Here is a 16,751-nt window from a genome sequence, read left to right on the forward strand (position 1 = left end):
CGTAGTAGCGACGCATCGTTGGAACACTCCCGAGACACTTGCGCTTGTATAGCTCATTGTTGATAATGGTGAAGGACTTGCATCCGCGCACGATGGCCCGTGCTTTGGCCTCATCCATTGGCGGTGCCCGGCGCTCAAGGTAACTTATGTATGGCTCGGTCCAATCGACGCTATCGGCGGTGAGTGCGACTAAGGTGGAGTCGGGAGCAGGTGGCTCGGCAATGTCCAGCTCGCGTGGTGCGCGCACCGAGGGTGGGCGAGGATGTCCAGGACGACGCCCGGAGGGGGTTGGAGTCGCTTGGACCCGATTCTGGCTAGCGCGTCGGCTTCTTCGTTCTTGCGCCTGTCGACCCATTCGACGATGTGGCCGGCGAAGCTAGCGCCGGCTTGGTCGACGGCGCGCTTGTAAGCGATCATGTTGGCGTCGGTGGCGTCGCAGGTGCCGGAGGTCTGGCTGGCGACTAGGTCGGAATCGCCGAGGCAGCGCAGCCGTGTTGCGCCCATCTCTTTTGCGACTCGCATGCCGTGTAGGAGCGCCTCGTACTCGGCCATGTTGTTGGTGCAGGGCTCGAATCTAAGTTGCAGGACGTACTTCACTGTGTCGCCCTTTGGTGATGTGAGGACGACTCCCGCGCCCGCCCCTTCGAGGTTTTTAGAACCGTCGAAGTGCAATGTCCAGTGTTTAAGGTCCGCGGGTGACAAGGGATTAACTTGTCAATGCCTATGGATTATAGGCTAGGGTTTAGTTAGAAGTAGAGGGCAAGTAGATCTCGAAGGTTTCAGCCGAAAAGTACTCGACGAATATGAAAACTAGGGTTTGCGAGACAATGATTCGATGATCTTCTCGTCCCTCGACCCCCCTTTATATAGGTGGAGCCGAGGGATTCGTGCTATACAAGGATTACATAGTCCGGGACGGTTTCTAACTCATCCCGCCGGATTACAAATAACACTTCCTATTACAACTCTATCTTTTCCTTAAATACATCTTGGGCTCTCGAGTCTTCTTATTCTTCGGGTAGTGGGCCTTCAATAAACCCCGGGTACTATATTAGGCAGGCCCATTTGGGATGCCTATGTCGGTAGCCCCCGAGATTTTGCTTGAATCATAGAGTCGGGGAAAATCTCTCTTGTTTATTTTTACTCGAAAGCTCTAACTTTCATACTTTTTCTCACAAAATTCTATATTGTACGAGGATATTGGTAGTTGGGGCTAGTTCATCCGACGGATCAGGTACTAGTTAAATGCTCTAGTGGCAATCCGCAAAAACCTACTTCAAAATCACGTCCCCGGACATGATTTCGGGATACCGGTGTAAACTTCGACGAGCGCCGCTTAAGGTCTTACCATTCCGTCGAGTCCCGGTTAAATTTATCGAGTACCTAACGCGTCCGTCAGGATTTTTCTTCGTATCCGTTGATACGGATAAAAGTAGCAGAGCGCGAGTCTTCGGCGATGCCACGCCCAGCGAGAATAGGTCCGGGGTCTTACCTTCGCAATTTTGCGGCATTCAGAAATTGATCGCAACTTCGGCGTTATGAGAATATATTGTCGAGTGCTTTTCCGGCTGCTGGAATGGCACATTTTATTGAGTCAAATATGACTTATATTGCTTTCCCGATGGGAGTATATGGAGAGTTAATGATAACTCGAAATATATTCTCTTGCTTGTTCTATTTTTCCTTTGTCAATTTCATCGGGCACGCGAACAGGCGTTCCCGATGGGAGTAGCCCCCGAGGCTACAACCAAGAACTTGTGCTTGGTTGTAGGCTCAACATTTTAGTCCACCTTGTCACTATATTGCCATTATCTCTTGATATTCTTTCCTCCTTCTTCTCTCTTTCTTTTTTGTTTTTCCTTTTTTTATCGGATGCGCGAACAGCGCTCCTGATGGGAGTAGCCCCGAGGCTACAGCCAAGAACTTGTGCTTGACTGTAGACTCAACATTTTCTATTTTTGCCATTGTCGAAATTTTTCTTTTTTCAAAGTAGCCCCCGAGCATTTGGGCAAAAACTTGTTTCTGACCAAAAGCTCCCGATGCATTCAAATAACTTATCTTGTCGCCATTCTCCTTTAACTTGTCGACATACTTTCCCTTGTCAAATTTTCTTCAACTCTATCACTGGGTCGATATTTTCCTGCTTTGTGGGTCCGTCGTTCCCACCATGTTGACACGTCGTGCAAGTGGGGGACACACGTCCTCCGCTTTTACTGGTGCTCGTGCGGTAACGCTTGTCCCGAGTAAAAATACTTTTTTGCCCTTGTAACCAGAAGATCAATTCTCACCACACGATTTCCTCATCCAACGGTACACTGCTTCACCCAATTCTTATATAAACCTGTCTTCAACCTCCGTTCATTCCCTCGCTTGCGCCGCTCACCTGTTCCTCTTCGCAAATCTTCCTCTGCGCCCAATCTTCGCCGATTTCCCGCTCTCGCATACATTGCTCAACCCGCTTCCGTGGATGCCGCCGCGTGCGCGTTTGACCCGCCACAGCACTCCGAGTCCGCGATGGCCGGCGATGATTTTGAGTGGGAGAGATCCAAGATCTCCAACCAAGACTCCAACTCTGATGAAAAGGCTTGGCCCGATGAAGAAGGAAGGCGCCATCCGCTTTCCCGGTGAAGAAAGCTATCCCAAGCCTCCAATGGAGTATCGGGTTAGTTTCGTTGATCATCTTATCCGCGGCCTCTCTACCCCAATCCATGATTTCCTCCGCGGTCTTCTCTTTGTCTATGGGATTCAACTGCATCATCGACCCCCAATTCCATCCTTCACATTTCTATTTTTATCACCCTTTGCGAATGCTTTCTTGGAGTTGCTCCTAATTGGGCTCTTTGGAAACGCATCTTCTGCCTCCGCCGCAATGGCTCCCACAACGTCACTTATAACATAGGTGGCGTTGTTATCTGTATTCGTACTGATGTCGATTATTTCGACGTCAAGTTTCCTGATTCTGTCCAAGGATGGCGCAAGAAGTGGCTTTACATTCACGAAGAAAGCGCCAACTCCGTTGAGCACAACATAATTCCCTTCGACGGGAGTGCCAAAATTCAGCGCCGTTGCTCCTGGGATGCCGAAGCTTCTGAGGAAGAGAAAAGGCGACAGAGGCGCTCATGTCTCGCATTCGCCGACTTCAAAATACTCGAGGCGAGGAGCTATCCGGTGTTCAAATCATCTGCTTACTTCCTTAGGATTAGAGTGCAGCCTCTTCGGGCTCGCAAAAATCCCCCGTGGACGTACTCGGTGAAAATGACGCCAACCGAATCTCCGGTGACCTTTCCACCAAGGACTTGGAGAAGTTGGTTCGAAGGCTTTCTCGCCCGGGCAAAGATCCAGTTCCTTCTTCTTGTCGTGTGGAACCATACAGCTCCACCAATCCACTCCCCAAGGTATTTTGTCTTTCCGCGTTTTTATCTTGTTGCACCTTTTTTCTTGCATCTCATTGTACTGTCATGTCTTTACTTTTTCTTTGGTTTCTATTTTTTCAGGATCATCCTAGTATAACTTCCCTTCCTCCTCTTCCCGAGGGTGGAGAGGTCGAAGAAATGACCATCGTTGCCGACGATACTCAAGCTTCTTCTGTTCCTGAAAGTGAAGTTGCGGGTTCTCACAAATCTGCGGCTTCTCATGAGAGAGAGGCTGAGTCTGAGGCCAGTGAGTCGACTGAATCCCTTCCTCCTGCTGTTTCTCCGAACAAAAGGAAAAGGACTGAAGTCGAGGAGTCTGGCATTTCTAAGGCTGAAGAAGTTGTTCCTTCGGATCCGAAGGCAGCTTATGATCCTTATTTTGAGTCCCTCATCAGCTCGTAAGTCAATTTTATCTCTCCTCCTTTTTTGATGTACTCGAAAAGTTTAACTCTCGTCTTGCTTTTTATACCTGTCGATTTTTGTTTACTAGTGATGAGGAGGAAGTACCAGCTACTGACGTAGCTCCTCGGACCAGCACGTCACGTACTGTGCTTGTTTCAGACACGTTAGTTGAAGGAGATGAAACATCGTCTCCCCAACAAAACGTCGTCACTACTACTCCACCGTCAAGCCCCCTTGTCCCTTCGCCAAAAAGGGCAAGGGTTGAAATGGTCGTTGAGCCTCCTCCTCAATTGGGCAGCTCTTCGTCGCAGCTCTTAGATGATGTAAGTTTATCGAGATCTATATTTCCTCTATTTTGCTTTTGCGGACCCTTACTCTTGTAATGCCGAAGTTTTTCCCCTTCTTACTTTTTTCTTTGACAGCCTATGATCAAAGATCTCATCCGCATCGGGTCCCAATTTATTGGGTACCGCGAGTATGCCACCAAGAGCCGAAGGTAACGACTGTTGTACTTGCTGTTTTTCCTTGAATTTTTACTCCTTCTGCTTGTCGCTATTTTGAATCTTTCTTCTCTTTCTTTTCCTTTCTCAACAGAAAAACTTGCAGAGGCTAACAAACGTGCCGAGACACTTTCTCGGAATCTCGAGAAAAGTGAAACGGCTCGCAAGAAGGCTGAACTTGCCGCTAGCGAAGCCGAGCTGAAGCCGATGATGCCAAGGCAAAGGCTGCTAGTGTCGAAGAATTGCGGCAAAGGCTCAAAGATGCTTGAGTCCGCCTTGCACGAGCAAAAATCTGCACGAGGTTGCACGAGAACAAGGGATCATCAAGCGCTTGAATTCGCAAAGTCGACGCACGCTGAGTAATATCGCTTGTCCCTTCTGTTTTGTTTGTACTTCTTGTTTCTTGGTTTTCGACTAACATTCTGTTTTATATGGCAGCTCAAACCAACCAAGATTTTGATCTGGAAAAATCTGTCAATGACCCTCTCCTTGACGCACTTTCTCTTCTAGAGTCCCATGGACGCGAAATTCGTGAAGGTGTGGCCAATGCCAGTGGGGCTTTGTCGGCGTTGTTCCCCTACTTCTTCCCGAAGAAAGAGGAACCTTCGACTTTCCTTGACCTCGCCAAGATGTTCAATACATCGGAAGATCTTGGGCTGAAGCTGCGCCATGAGAACATGAAGGTAGCGGTTGAAAATACTTGTTGCTACGGTTGCCGACGGTCGGCGGACTCTCGGCTCGGACAAAGGTTGGCGACACCGATCCGATAGAACGGTCGAGGTGGAAGTCACGATGAAGGCGGCCAAGCCCAATACGAAGAAAATCTTGGCGTATCTCGGGATCCAGCCAACGTCGACTCCTAGTTCGTCAAGGCCGGAGGTCTAGTTGCATGCCTCTGTTTTTCTTTTGCTTCTTTTGCTCTTGTCGCCAAAGTAGTCTTTTGGCGTCACGTATTTCCCTAGCCCCACTGTAGGGCCCTTGTAATTATTCTCGAGAGATTAATGAAGAACTCTATCTTTGCCTGTTTTTTAATGTTGTTCCGTTTTAAATTTCAGTTGATATTTGATAACTATACTCCAATTCCTACTCCTTCCAATGCTTCGCCTTCTTCCCGCGCGGAGAGAACTGTTACTGATACTGCACCTGTCGATGATACCCTGTCGCAAGAATTGAATGATCTTCGACAACAACTTCAGTATGCGAAAAAGCAAACACTTGTGATGATGGAGCGGTCTCGTAAATCATCTGAAGCCGAAAAAGTTGCCCTTCGACAGGTCCATGAGGCTATGGCTGCTAAGGAGATTGCTGTTTCGAAGTTGAAAAGCGGTCACTCGAGAAAATTTCATGCTCGAGTTAATGAATGAAGCCGATCTCAGATATGTCGGGTATGTTTGTCTCGTCTTGTGATATCTTTCATCTTCATGCTATTGTCTCCTAAAGGTTGTCCCTTTGTTGTGTTGATAGGTGCCTTTATTGATGCTGCTGCCGAGGAAGAGAGGGTAAACACTAGGACAAACCTCCTTGTCAATCTTTCCTTGGACCATGATTCTTTGTTTTGGGCCACTCCGGAGAGGACCCGCCAAATTATCAGATTTCAGGATCGTACTTCTCAAACCCGTGATTTCCTTCACTTCTGTACCAAAACCTTATCTATGGTTTACAACTCCATGTTTCCTCGGAATGTCCCACCAAAAACTCTTCCCGAATTGATGGAGAGATTCAAGGATGCTCGCAGTATCCACGATTTTGTCAAAGCACAACTGGTAGCCTGGTGCCGGATTTGCTCTTATCATGCTCCGGATCTGTCACTCAAAGCTTGACCTTGCCCAAGTTGTCGATAGGGTTCATCAAAAGGTAAAACGCCGGAGAGTTGGTGTTGATAGGATTAACACGAAGGTTACACCTATAGCCGAAGAAATGATTGAGGACCTTCTTCGGATGGATGCCGACTTTTTGCCGATGGCCATTATGCCGACTTTCTTGGTGCTGCTCCTGAGGAGAACAGAGTTACTCTTGACGACATACTGAATCAAGACTAGTTATTTGCTTCTTGTAGAAATTTCTTCTTTGTAGTCCATGACCATATTGTAAAGCAACCATTATATTTCTATGTTTGCCTAGCCCCCGAGTATTTCGGTGACTTTTTCTATATTTGTATATTTGCGAGGTTGTGGACCAAGGCATTTATATATTGAAGGCAAGTGTGAGCCCCCGAGCTTTTATTGAGTACTATTTTGTATTTTTATTGACTCACGAGGTATTTGAATACCAAGGCAAGATTTTTTCTTCTTTTATCGATGAACTATATTGAAATTCGTCGGAACGATGACTTTGGTCGCGTTGACAAAGAAGGAGGTGATATAGCCACTATCTTTATTATATTGCAGCACCGCGAGCCCGCCTCATTAAAAACCTTCTCCGGCCCCACTCGGTGCCCCGAAAAAGGAAAAGAGTGCGTCTGAAAACTCGCGGGCGTTTCATTACATTGAAGTTTTACAAGGACTATATTTCGACTCTAGGCGTAGAACCGCACGAGTTGCGCCACGTTCCGGGGGTTTGGCTCCTCCACCCCTGTCTTCTTGTCCTTTATCCCGTATGCTCCTCCTCCGATTACTTCCGTGACGATGTAAGGGCCGAGCCACGGTGACTCGAGTTTTTCATGACTTTTACGCGTGAGCCGAAGAACTAGGTCGCCCACCTGAAAAGATCTTGGCCGCAAACGTCGACTGTGGTAATTCTTCAAGTCCTGTTGATATTTGGTTACTCGAGACAATACTTCGTCTCGAGCTTCATCAAGTGCATCCACATCATCTTCTAATGCTTTCCTCGACGTTTCTTCGTCATACTCCGCGACACGTGGAGAGTTGTGCTCTATCTCGATTGGTAGTACTGCTTCTGCTCCATGTACCAGAAAGAACGGAGTTTCCTGTGTCGCTGTATTTGGAGTTGTTCGGATGCTCCACAACACACTTGGTAGTTCTTCAAGCCAGGTATGTCGAGCTTTTTCTAGTGGTCCTAGCAAGCGCTTCTTGATGCCATTGCGAGATGATGCCATTGGCTTTCTCGACTTGCCCATTGGTTTGAGGGTGTGCAACCGATGCAAAGTTCAGCTTGATACCCACCTCTTCGCAATAGTCTTTGAATTCATTGGACGTGAAGTTGCTTGCCGTTGTCCGTGACGATGCTTGTGGGGCACTCCAAACCTGAAGACGAGGTCTTTTATGAATTTTACTGCAGATGCTCCGTCCGAGTGAATTTATCGGCTTTGCTTCTATCCACTTTGTGAATTTGTCGACAGACTACTAGCATGTATTCCTTTCCTCCCGGCGATGATTTGTGTAACTTGCCAACCATGTCGAGTCCCCATTGTGCAAAGGGCCATGACAAAGGTATTGGTGCTAGCTCTGTCTGGCTGGAGAGTGAGGTTTTGCGGCAAACCTTTGACACGCGTCGCAAGTTCGTACTATGTCCTTAGCGTCCTCTATTGCTGTCAACCGAGTAGAATCCTGCCCGAAAAACCTTGGCTGCGATAGCTCGACTACTTGCGTGGTGGCCACATATTCCTTCATGTACGTCCTTTAGAATTATTCTTCCTTCTTCGAGTGTAACGCACCTTTGCAAGACGCCTGAAATACTTCGCTTATATAATTCTCCTTTAACCACCGTGAAAGCTTTGGAGCGTCGGATTACTCGCCTTGCCTCAACTGGATCATCCGGTATTTCTTTCCCGAGGATATATGATATGTATGGCTGCATCCATGGTATCCGTATTACTAGGACCAGGTCTTGCTCTTCTTCTTCTTCCTCTTGCTTCTCCTTGATAGCCCCCGAGGGTTTCTTCTCCTTCTTTTTTGATTTTGTCGTCTCAGTGGATCTCTCTGTTATCTCCTCCCAAAATACACCTGGTGGGACTGCAAGGCACTTGCGACCCGATGTTTGCAAGAACGTCGGCTTCGTCGTTGCTCAATCTCGCTAATATGTTTTACTTCGCATCCATCGAACAATTTCTCGAGCTCATTGTACACCTCCTTGTATGCCATCATGCTATCATTGACTGCGTCACATTGGTTCATAACTTGCTGAGCTACCAGCTGTGAGTCGCCAAAGATTTTTAGTCGAGTTGCTCCATGGTGCTTTCGCCATCTTCATCCCGTGTATGAGAGCCTCATATTCCGCTTCATTGTTAGATGCGTTAGGGAACGTCATCCGAAGGATGTACTTCAACTTGTCACCTTCGGGTGATATGAGTACTACTCTGCGCCGGCCCCCTCAAGCCTCTTGGACCCATCGAAGTTCATAGTCCGGGTTCTCGATAAATGCGGGGGTCCTGTACTTTGTAACTCCATCCACTCGCGATGAAGTACGGTAGTATTTGCGACTTTATTGCTTTTCTTTTTCATACGTGATGTCCCGAGGGGAAAGTTCTATTCCCCAAAGGGAGACACGACCCGTAGCTTACGGGTTGTTCGGTATATTTGACAAAGGAGCTTCATTGACCACTATGATCGGGTGTGCCGAAAAATAGTGGCGCAATTTTCGTGCTTGTCGTGAACACTCCATATGCTAGCTTTTGGTATGAGGGTACCTTTGTTTTGAGGGAGACAAGACTTCGCTCACGAAGTATACTGGTCGCTGTACTCCATGGATTTTCCCTTCTTCTTCTCTTTCGACAACTAACACCGAGCTAACCACTTGGGGTGTGGCTGCAATATACAGCAGGAGAGGTTCCTTTTCCTTTGGAGCCACCAGGATTGGTGGTGTCGATATTTTTCGCTTCAAATCCTCGAAAGTTCTATCGGCTTCTTCGTTCCATTGGAATTTATCTCCTTGTTTGATCGGCGCATAAAATGGTAACGCTTTTTCTCCTAACCTCGGCGACGAATCTGCTCAAAGCTGCGACTCGCCCGGTTAGTTGCTTGTATTTCTTTCAACTTTGTTGGCTTCCTCATTGTTACTATGGCTTGTATTTTGTCGGGATTTGCTTCAATCCCTCTTGCTGAAACTAGAAACCCCGAAGTTCTCTCGCTGGGACGCCAAAAGAACACTTCGTCGGGTTCGGCTTAAGGCAGAATTTGTCGAGGTTGTCAAAAGTTTCTTTGAGATCCTCGATCAGCGTTGTCCCCTTTTTTGATGTGATGACGACATCATCGATGTATACTTGCACGTTTTCCCGATCTGTGTTGCTAAACATTTACGCATCATCCTCCGATATGTTGCTCCCGCGTTTTTTAGACCGAAGGGCATTGTCTTGTAGCAAAACACGCCGTACGGTGTAATAAACGCTGTCTTGGCTTCATCATCTTCTTTTAATCTGATCTGGTTATAACCAGAGTATGCATCCAAAAAGGAAAGACGTTCACAGACTGCCGTGGAGTCGATGATTTGATCGATCCTTGGGAGGGGAAAGTGATCCTTAGGGCAATGCTTGTTTAGACACGTGAAGTCGACGCACATGCGAAGGACTGTCGTGTTTTTCTTCGGCACCATCACCGGGTTAGCTACCCATGTGGCTTCGTAGATATCTCTCCGATAAAACCAGCTTCCTCTAGTCGATTTATTTCGATAGCATGGATTTGCGGTTTGGTTCCGAAAAACGCCGCAAAGGTTGTCCGATTGGTTTCGTTGTTGGATCCAAATTTAGGTGGTGCTCGGCAAGTTCCACGGGTACTCCTGGCATGTCGAGCTGGACACCATGCGAAGATTTTCCGAGTTCTCACGGAGGAACTCGACGAGCGCGCTTTCCTATGCGATATCCATGTTGTTTGCAATGGATGTCGTCTTTTTGGATCTGTCGGGTGAATCCGCACCTCCTTGGAATTTTTCTCTGTGTTGAAAGTTGATTCCTTGTTTGGCCTTCCGACGTACGGCGATACGTCGTAATCGGTCATGCTCTTCGACGCCAAGTATTCCGCTTGCATCCCGAAGGTTTCGACAATCGATGGAAATCCTTGTCGCACTTATCGGCTAAAGCGAAACTCCCTTTGACCGTGATTGGTCCCTTGGGTCCGGGCAATCTCCATAACAGGTATGTATAGTGTGGTACTGCCATAAATCTAGCGTATGTCTGGTCGTCCCAACAAAGCGTGGTACTTGTGATGGGAAATCCACGACTTCAAACTCCGGCTTCTCGATTCTATAATTTTCTCGGGTTCCAAACTGAACGTCGAGGTTGATCTTCCCCAATGGGTAACTTGGTTTTTCCGGTGTGATGCCGTGGAACCTTGTGTCTCGTTGGCTTCGAGGTTTGCTAAGGATATGTTCATCTTCCTCAATGTATCTGCGTACATGAGGTTTGAGGCTGCTGCCGCCATCTATGAATACTCGAGAAACGTCAAATCCTGCGATAGCTGCTGGCGAGAATGAGTGTTGACTGCCCTGGTCGAGGAACCTGCTGCGGGTGGTCCGCTATGGTGAAGCCGATGTCTTGTCCTGACCAATTGAGGTACTCAACTGTTGGTGGAGGCATTTTCTCTGCCATGAACACCTGTCGCGATATTACTTTTTGAGCTCTATTGGATGGCCTTCCCTTCTGAATCATCGACACTGCTCCGTTGGAGTTAGGATCAACATAGGGTGGTGGTGCTTGGTGCTGCCGCTATTCTGAGCTGGTGTTGATTGCCTTACGTAATTGCGGGAGGTGGCGGTAGATGAATTTCGCTCCTAGGCTCCCGAGGGTTTCTCTGTGCTTGCTCGTGCGTGAGCGTTTTCGCACATCCGAACATTGCTTGGAAATTTCGACAATCTTTCCGCAGGTGTCCTGACTGTCTTTTCCCATTGCTATCGAGGAAAAAATGCATACGGCACGGTCCGTTCAGCATTTCTTCGGGAGACATAAAAGGTCGTGGAAACCTTGGCCCACTATTTTGCACTGTTACGGGAGTCGTCCCTATTATCGCCTCGCTGCTCATTGCTTCTCCGATAATCATCTCTGTTGCTTGCTCCTGTATTTGACCGAAATCCTGCCGAAATTTGCCCCGGGGCGTCGTAATTCCGATGCTGTCGAGGAAATCGTCGCCTCGTCCGATAATTTCGACTACGGTCCTCCTCCGGCGACCTGTGTCGTTTATTGTGGACAGCGTCTTCTCCGTCCGCCCATCTATTTGCTATCTCCATCAACGCGGATCTTGTTTTTGGATTGGTCCTTCCCAAGTCCTCGACAAAATCTCCGCGCCCGATTCTGCGACAAACGCATCTATTGCTCTCTCGTCGGATATATTTTACGCCGAGTTTTTTATGATGTTCCACCTTTGGATGTATTTTCTCATTGACTCATCCGGCTTTTGTCGACACGCCCTCAACTCTTCCAACGATGCGAGGCTTCTTGCATGTGGATCTAAAGTTCTTGACGAAAACGTCCTCGAAACTTTCCCAGTTGTCGATAGATCCTGGCGGAAGTTTTTTGATCCAAGATCGAGCGGCTCCACTTAAGTGCACTCGAATACTTTGCATCGCTGTTGCTCTAGTTCCTCCGAGTTAGCTTCACCGTCTCGAGGTAATCAATTAACCGGTCCTCCGGGTCTTGCAAGCCGTCGAACTTTTTGAAGTGATCGGGTAACTTGAATCTGAGGGGACTCGAGTTTTTCGGACTCTTCTCGTGAAGCACGGTAGACCGCACATATCCTCGTCATTAAGCTCCGGGGACTGCCGATGATCTCTTCTGCTTTGCCTTGCTCTGTCGACCCTTGCTTGCACTCCTGTGTCTCTTGCTCCACTTGGTCCTTCCGGAGCTGCCGCCGTTACTGCTGCAGGTCGTGGACTATTTTGCCTTGCTGCTCCTTCGGGAGGCGTTGCTACAAACGCTGTCCCCATAGCTCCAACTCCTGCTAATGCCATGTTGTATAATGTTTCCCTTGGATCTCCTGGGGGTGGCTTGGATGCAAGGATGTAAGCTTGTGTCGCCATATACCCAGCTTCTGGTGTCCTAGGGATAATATTTCCTCTTGTATCTATCGACATAAAGGACATGTCGAGGTTTTGAACCAAGTACTCTCTGTCTGCTTCGGGTATGTGTTGTAGCCTTGATCTTCCTGCTGTTCCGAGCCTCCCTGTGGCTATCACCCGAAATTCTAGATTGTCCACTTAGATCTGCCCTTCTCTCGCTGGATGCGGAGCTGCCTCCTTTCTCCTGTTTAGCTCAGTCATGTCGTTTTTCTATTTCTCGGGCAGTTCGTGCGAGCATATATTGATAAGCTTGCAGTTCTTGAGCTGTAGCTGTTGTCGTCATTGGTTCTGAACCATCTATGGCTTTTGCCGCTCTATCCCGGGCTGCCTGTGGAAGTTGAACTCTGACGCGTGGTGTGGGCCCGACGTATTTAGTGCCCATACCTCTCCTTAGATCTGAGGGATCGACAAAAGGATTTCCCAATTGATCGAAAGCCTCCGATGTTTCCTCTTGATCTTCGATAGCATAAATCCGATGATATTTTGTACTCGGATCTATGTTGGGTTCGGTGACATCATTGTTGAGATTGATGAAGACCTTGCCCATTGTGAGAGATTTGTCGATGAAGTTGTAGCTGTCGACATCGCTTGAGCCATCGCTTATATATGAGTCCGCGGATGACCCGGACGATGCGTTGTCTGAAGATTTTGGCGAGTTTCTCTCTCGCTGCGGTGCTGACGTAGCGTGTTGCCGAAGTTTCTTCTTCTGACTCAATTGATGATGCATAGCTTGAAAATTCAGAATCGACCGCCGACGATCCCGACGAAATCGGAATTTCGACACGATACGATCCTTCTTTCTTGACGCGAAAGTGGAACCTTCCGAACGTCATCTCCAAGGGCTCCGCCAGATACGCATATGCATCCAAACGGGAGGGTGGGTGAGGAACAAAATCAACGGGACCGGTAGCGATCTGTTTACCTCGATCCATAGTGTTGCTCCCGGTTGACGATGTCGAAGATCTTGAACGTGCCATCGAGATCGGATCCTTACGCCTCTAATTCCCACAGACGGCGCCAATTGACAAGGGATTAACTTGTCAATGCCTATGGATTATAGGCTAGGGTTTAGTTAGAAGTAGAGGGCAAGTAGATCTCGAAGGTTTCAGCCGAAAAGTACTCGACGAATATGAAAACTAGGGTTTGCGGACAATGATTCGATGATCTTCTCGTCCCTCGACCCCCCTTTATATAGGTGGAGCCGAGGGATTCGTGCTATACAAGGATTACATAGTCCGGGACGGTTTCTAACTCATCCCGCCGGATTACAAATAACACTTCCTATTACAACTCTATCTTTTCCTTAAATACATCTTGGGCTCTCGAGTCTTCTTATTCTTCGGGTAGTGGGCCTTCAATAAACCCCGGGTACTATATTAGGCAGGCCCATTTGGGATGCCTATGTCAGCGGGGGAGCTTGGCTGCTGGGCCTCTTCCCAATCGGCGAGGAAGTCGGCGAGTGCCTGAGATTTGATGGCGTGGCGCGACTCGTAGGTGATGTTGTGGACGCCGAGCTCGACTGCCCACTTGGCGATCCGGCCGGTTGCGTCGCGATTTCGGATGATGTCGGCGAGTGGTGTTGAGGCGACTACCTTGATGGGGTGCTCGTGGAAGTAAGGGGCCAGTCGCCGCTGGGCCCTGAGGACTGCGTACACCAACTTTTGGTAGTGCGGATACCGCTGCTTGGACTCGATCAAGGCTTCGCTGATGTAGTAGACCGGGCGTTGTACCAGTTGCTCCCTTCCTTCTTCCTTCCGTTCGACGACCATGACCGCGCTTATAGCGCGATTCGACGCGGCGACGTATAGGAGCATGGTTTCTTTTGGCAGCGGGGCTGCGAGGATAGGGGCGTTCGAGAGAGCGTGCTGGAGTTCTTCCAGGGCCCGCTGCGCCTCGTCTGTCCACCTGAATGATTCTGACTTCTTGAGCAAGCGGTAGAGCGGCATGGCCTTGTCTCCGAGCCGGGGTATGAAGCGACTGAGGGCGGCGACTCGACCGGCGAGTTTTTGCGCGTCGACTAGGCAAGTCGGCTGCTTGGTGCGCATGACCGCCAGCGTCTTCTCCGGGTTGGGCTCGATGCCTCGCTTGGAGACGACGTAGCCTAGCAGTTGTCCTGATGGAACCCCGAAGGTGCATTTCAAAGGGTTGAGCTTGATCTTGTACCGCCGTAAGTTGGCGAATGTTTCGGTGAGGTCGGCCGACGAGGTCGGCCTGGCGAGTCGATTTGACCACCACGTCGTCGATGTACACATGCACATTGCGGCCGATTTGGCTTTCCAAGCAGTCTGTTCATGCACCGCCGGTATGTTGCTCCGGCGTTCTTGAGGCCGAAGGTCATGGACGTGTAGCGAAGGCGCCTAGGGGCGTGATGAATGCTGTCTTCTCTTGGTCTTCCTTGGCCATCTTTATTTGATTGTACCCGGAGTATGCATCAAGGAAGCACAGCGACTCGGACCCGGCGACCGCGTCTATAATCTGGTCGATTCGCGGTAGGACGAATGGGTCCTTGGGACACGCACTGTTGAGGCTTGTGTAGTCGATACACATTCGCCACGTCTTGTTTTTCTTTAGCACTAGGACTGGGTTTGCCGGCCATTTTGGGTGCTTGATTTCTATGATGAAGCCGGCAGCGAGTAGCCGGTTTACTTCTTCGGCGATTGCGCGTCGCCGCTCTTCTCCCACAGGGCGCATTGCACTGCCTAACGGGTCGCGCGGTGGGATCGACGTGTAATTTGTGCTCGGCAAGTTCTCTCGGGACACCTGGCATGTCAGACGGTTTCCATGCAAAGATATCTCGATTCTCACGGAGGAACTTGATGAGCGCGCTTTCCTATTGGGCGGACAGGCCCGTCCCAATGGTAACTTGCCTACTTGGATCATTTTCTACAAGATCTACTTGGCGAGTGCCTGCTGCGGCCTTGAAGGTTGTTGCGGACGAGTCGAGCTCGGTTGGTTTCTCCAGGATGGCGGGGTCGTTGCGGTCGACTGGGTACTTGGCGAGCTCAGCGGAGTTGTCTTGTTCGTCGGCGATGACGGCGTCGGCAAGCTTGGCGCTGTCATCCTCGCATTCCAGCGCCATCTCCGGGTCGCCGTGGACGGTGATGACGCCTCGAGGCCCTGGCATCTTCATCATGTTGTATGCGTAGTGTGGGGTCGCCATGAAGCGGGCGAACGCCTGCCGGCCGAGTATGCAGTGGTAGGGGCTGCGGAAGTTCACCACCTCGAACGTTATCCGCTCGGTGCGGTAGTTCACGGGCGTGCCGAAGGTGACTGGCAACGTCACTTTGCCGATCGGGAAGGCCTTCCGCCCAGGGACGATGCCGTGGAACGTAACCTTGGTGTTCTCGAGGCGTGAGTCCGGTAGGCCAAGCCGCCGGAAGGTTTCGTAGTACATAATGTTGATGGAGCTTCCCCGTCCATCGGGGTTTTGGTAGCCGGTAGTCGGCGACCTTAGGCTCGACGACTAACGCCACTCGCCCGGGGTACTCGATGCGGGGGCGTGGTCTTCGCGGCTCCAGGTAATGCTTTGCTCGGACCAGTTAAGCCACCGGGGCACGTCAGAAAGTATGACTGCGTGTACCGCCACAGCCCTTGCGAGGACCTTCCTGTCCCGCCGGTCGCCGACCCCGGTGAAGGTGTGGAGCGAGCCGACGCTGCGACCGAAGCCCTCTCCCTTGTGCTGGTCTTGGTCTTTGGCGCGGTCTTTGTGCTGGTTGCCGCCGTCGTTTTCCTTGGCGCGGCGAGCTCTTTCTATCTGCTTCAGGGAGTAGCAATTTCCCGTCGTGTGATTGGCGGGCTTGCCCTCCTTGCTGTGATAGATGCATGGTGCGTCTAGGAGGCTGCGGGCGTCGAAGCGCTTGGGTTGGGGCCGGTCCTCCCGAGGTGCGCGGGTGTCGCGCCGGAATGATTTTGGCTCGCGCTGCTCGTAGTCGGTGGTGGCGACCAGCTCGTTGTGTCCTCCCTCTCCGCGACGCTTGCCGTTGTTGGACCGGCCGGCGAATCGGTAGTCGCCACGCCGGGGCTCCGTGTGTGCAGGGCGGTGATTGCGTCGTTGACCGTACTCGTCGTCCGAGTCGACTGTAGGGTCTTCGTCGGCGTAGCGGGTGGCGATGTCGAAGAGTTCGGAGATTGAAATATTATCCCTACTGACGCGACGGAGTTTGGCGCTTAATGGTTCATACCGGCAGCAGCGTCGAAAGCAGTAGATTGCCGTGTCCGTGCTGATGCCGCTGGAGGTCGTCCACATGTCCTGCCAGCGTTGCACCCACCGGCGGGTCGACTCGCGCGGGCCTTGGACGCAGCGATCCAGGTCTTCTATGGTTGTGGCACGGGTGTATGCGCTGGCGAAGTGCTGGATGAATGCGGCGCGAGCTTCTTCCCAGGAGTCGATGCTGTTGACGGTGAGGGTGTTGAACCAGTGGCGATTGACGCCGTCCATCATGAGGGGCAGGTAGCGTGCTGCGAGTAGCTCGGAGTGGCCCTGGATCCCCATTGC

The sequence above is a fragment of the Lolium rigidum genome, chromosome 4 (genome assembly GCF_022539505.1).
Source record: "Lolium rigidum isolate FL_2022 chromosome 4, APGP_CSIRO_Lrig_0.1, whole genome shotgun sequence".
Taxonomy (NCBI): Eukaryota; Viridiplantae; Streptophyta; class Magnoliopsida; order Poales; family Poaceae; genus Lolium; species Lolium rigidum.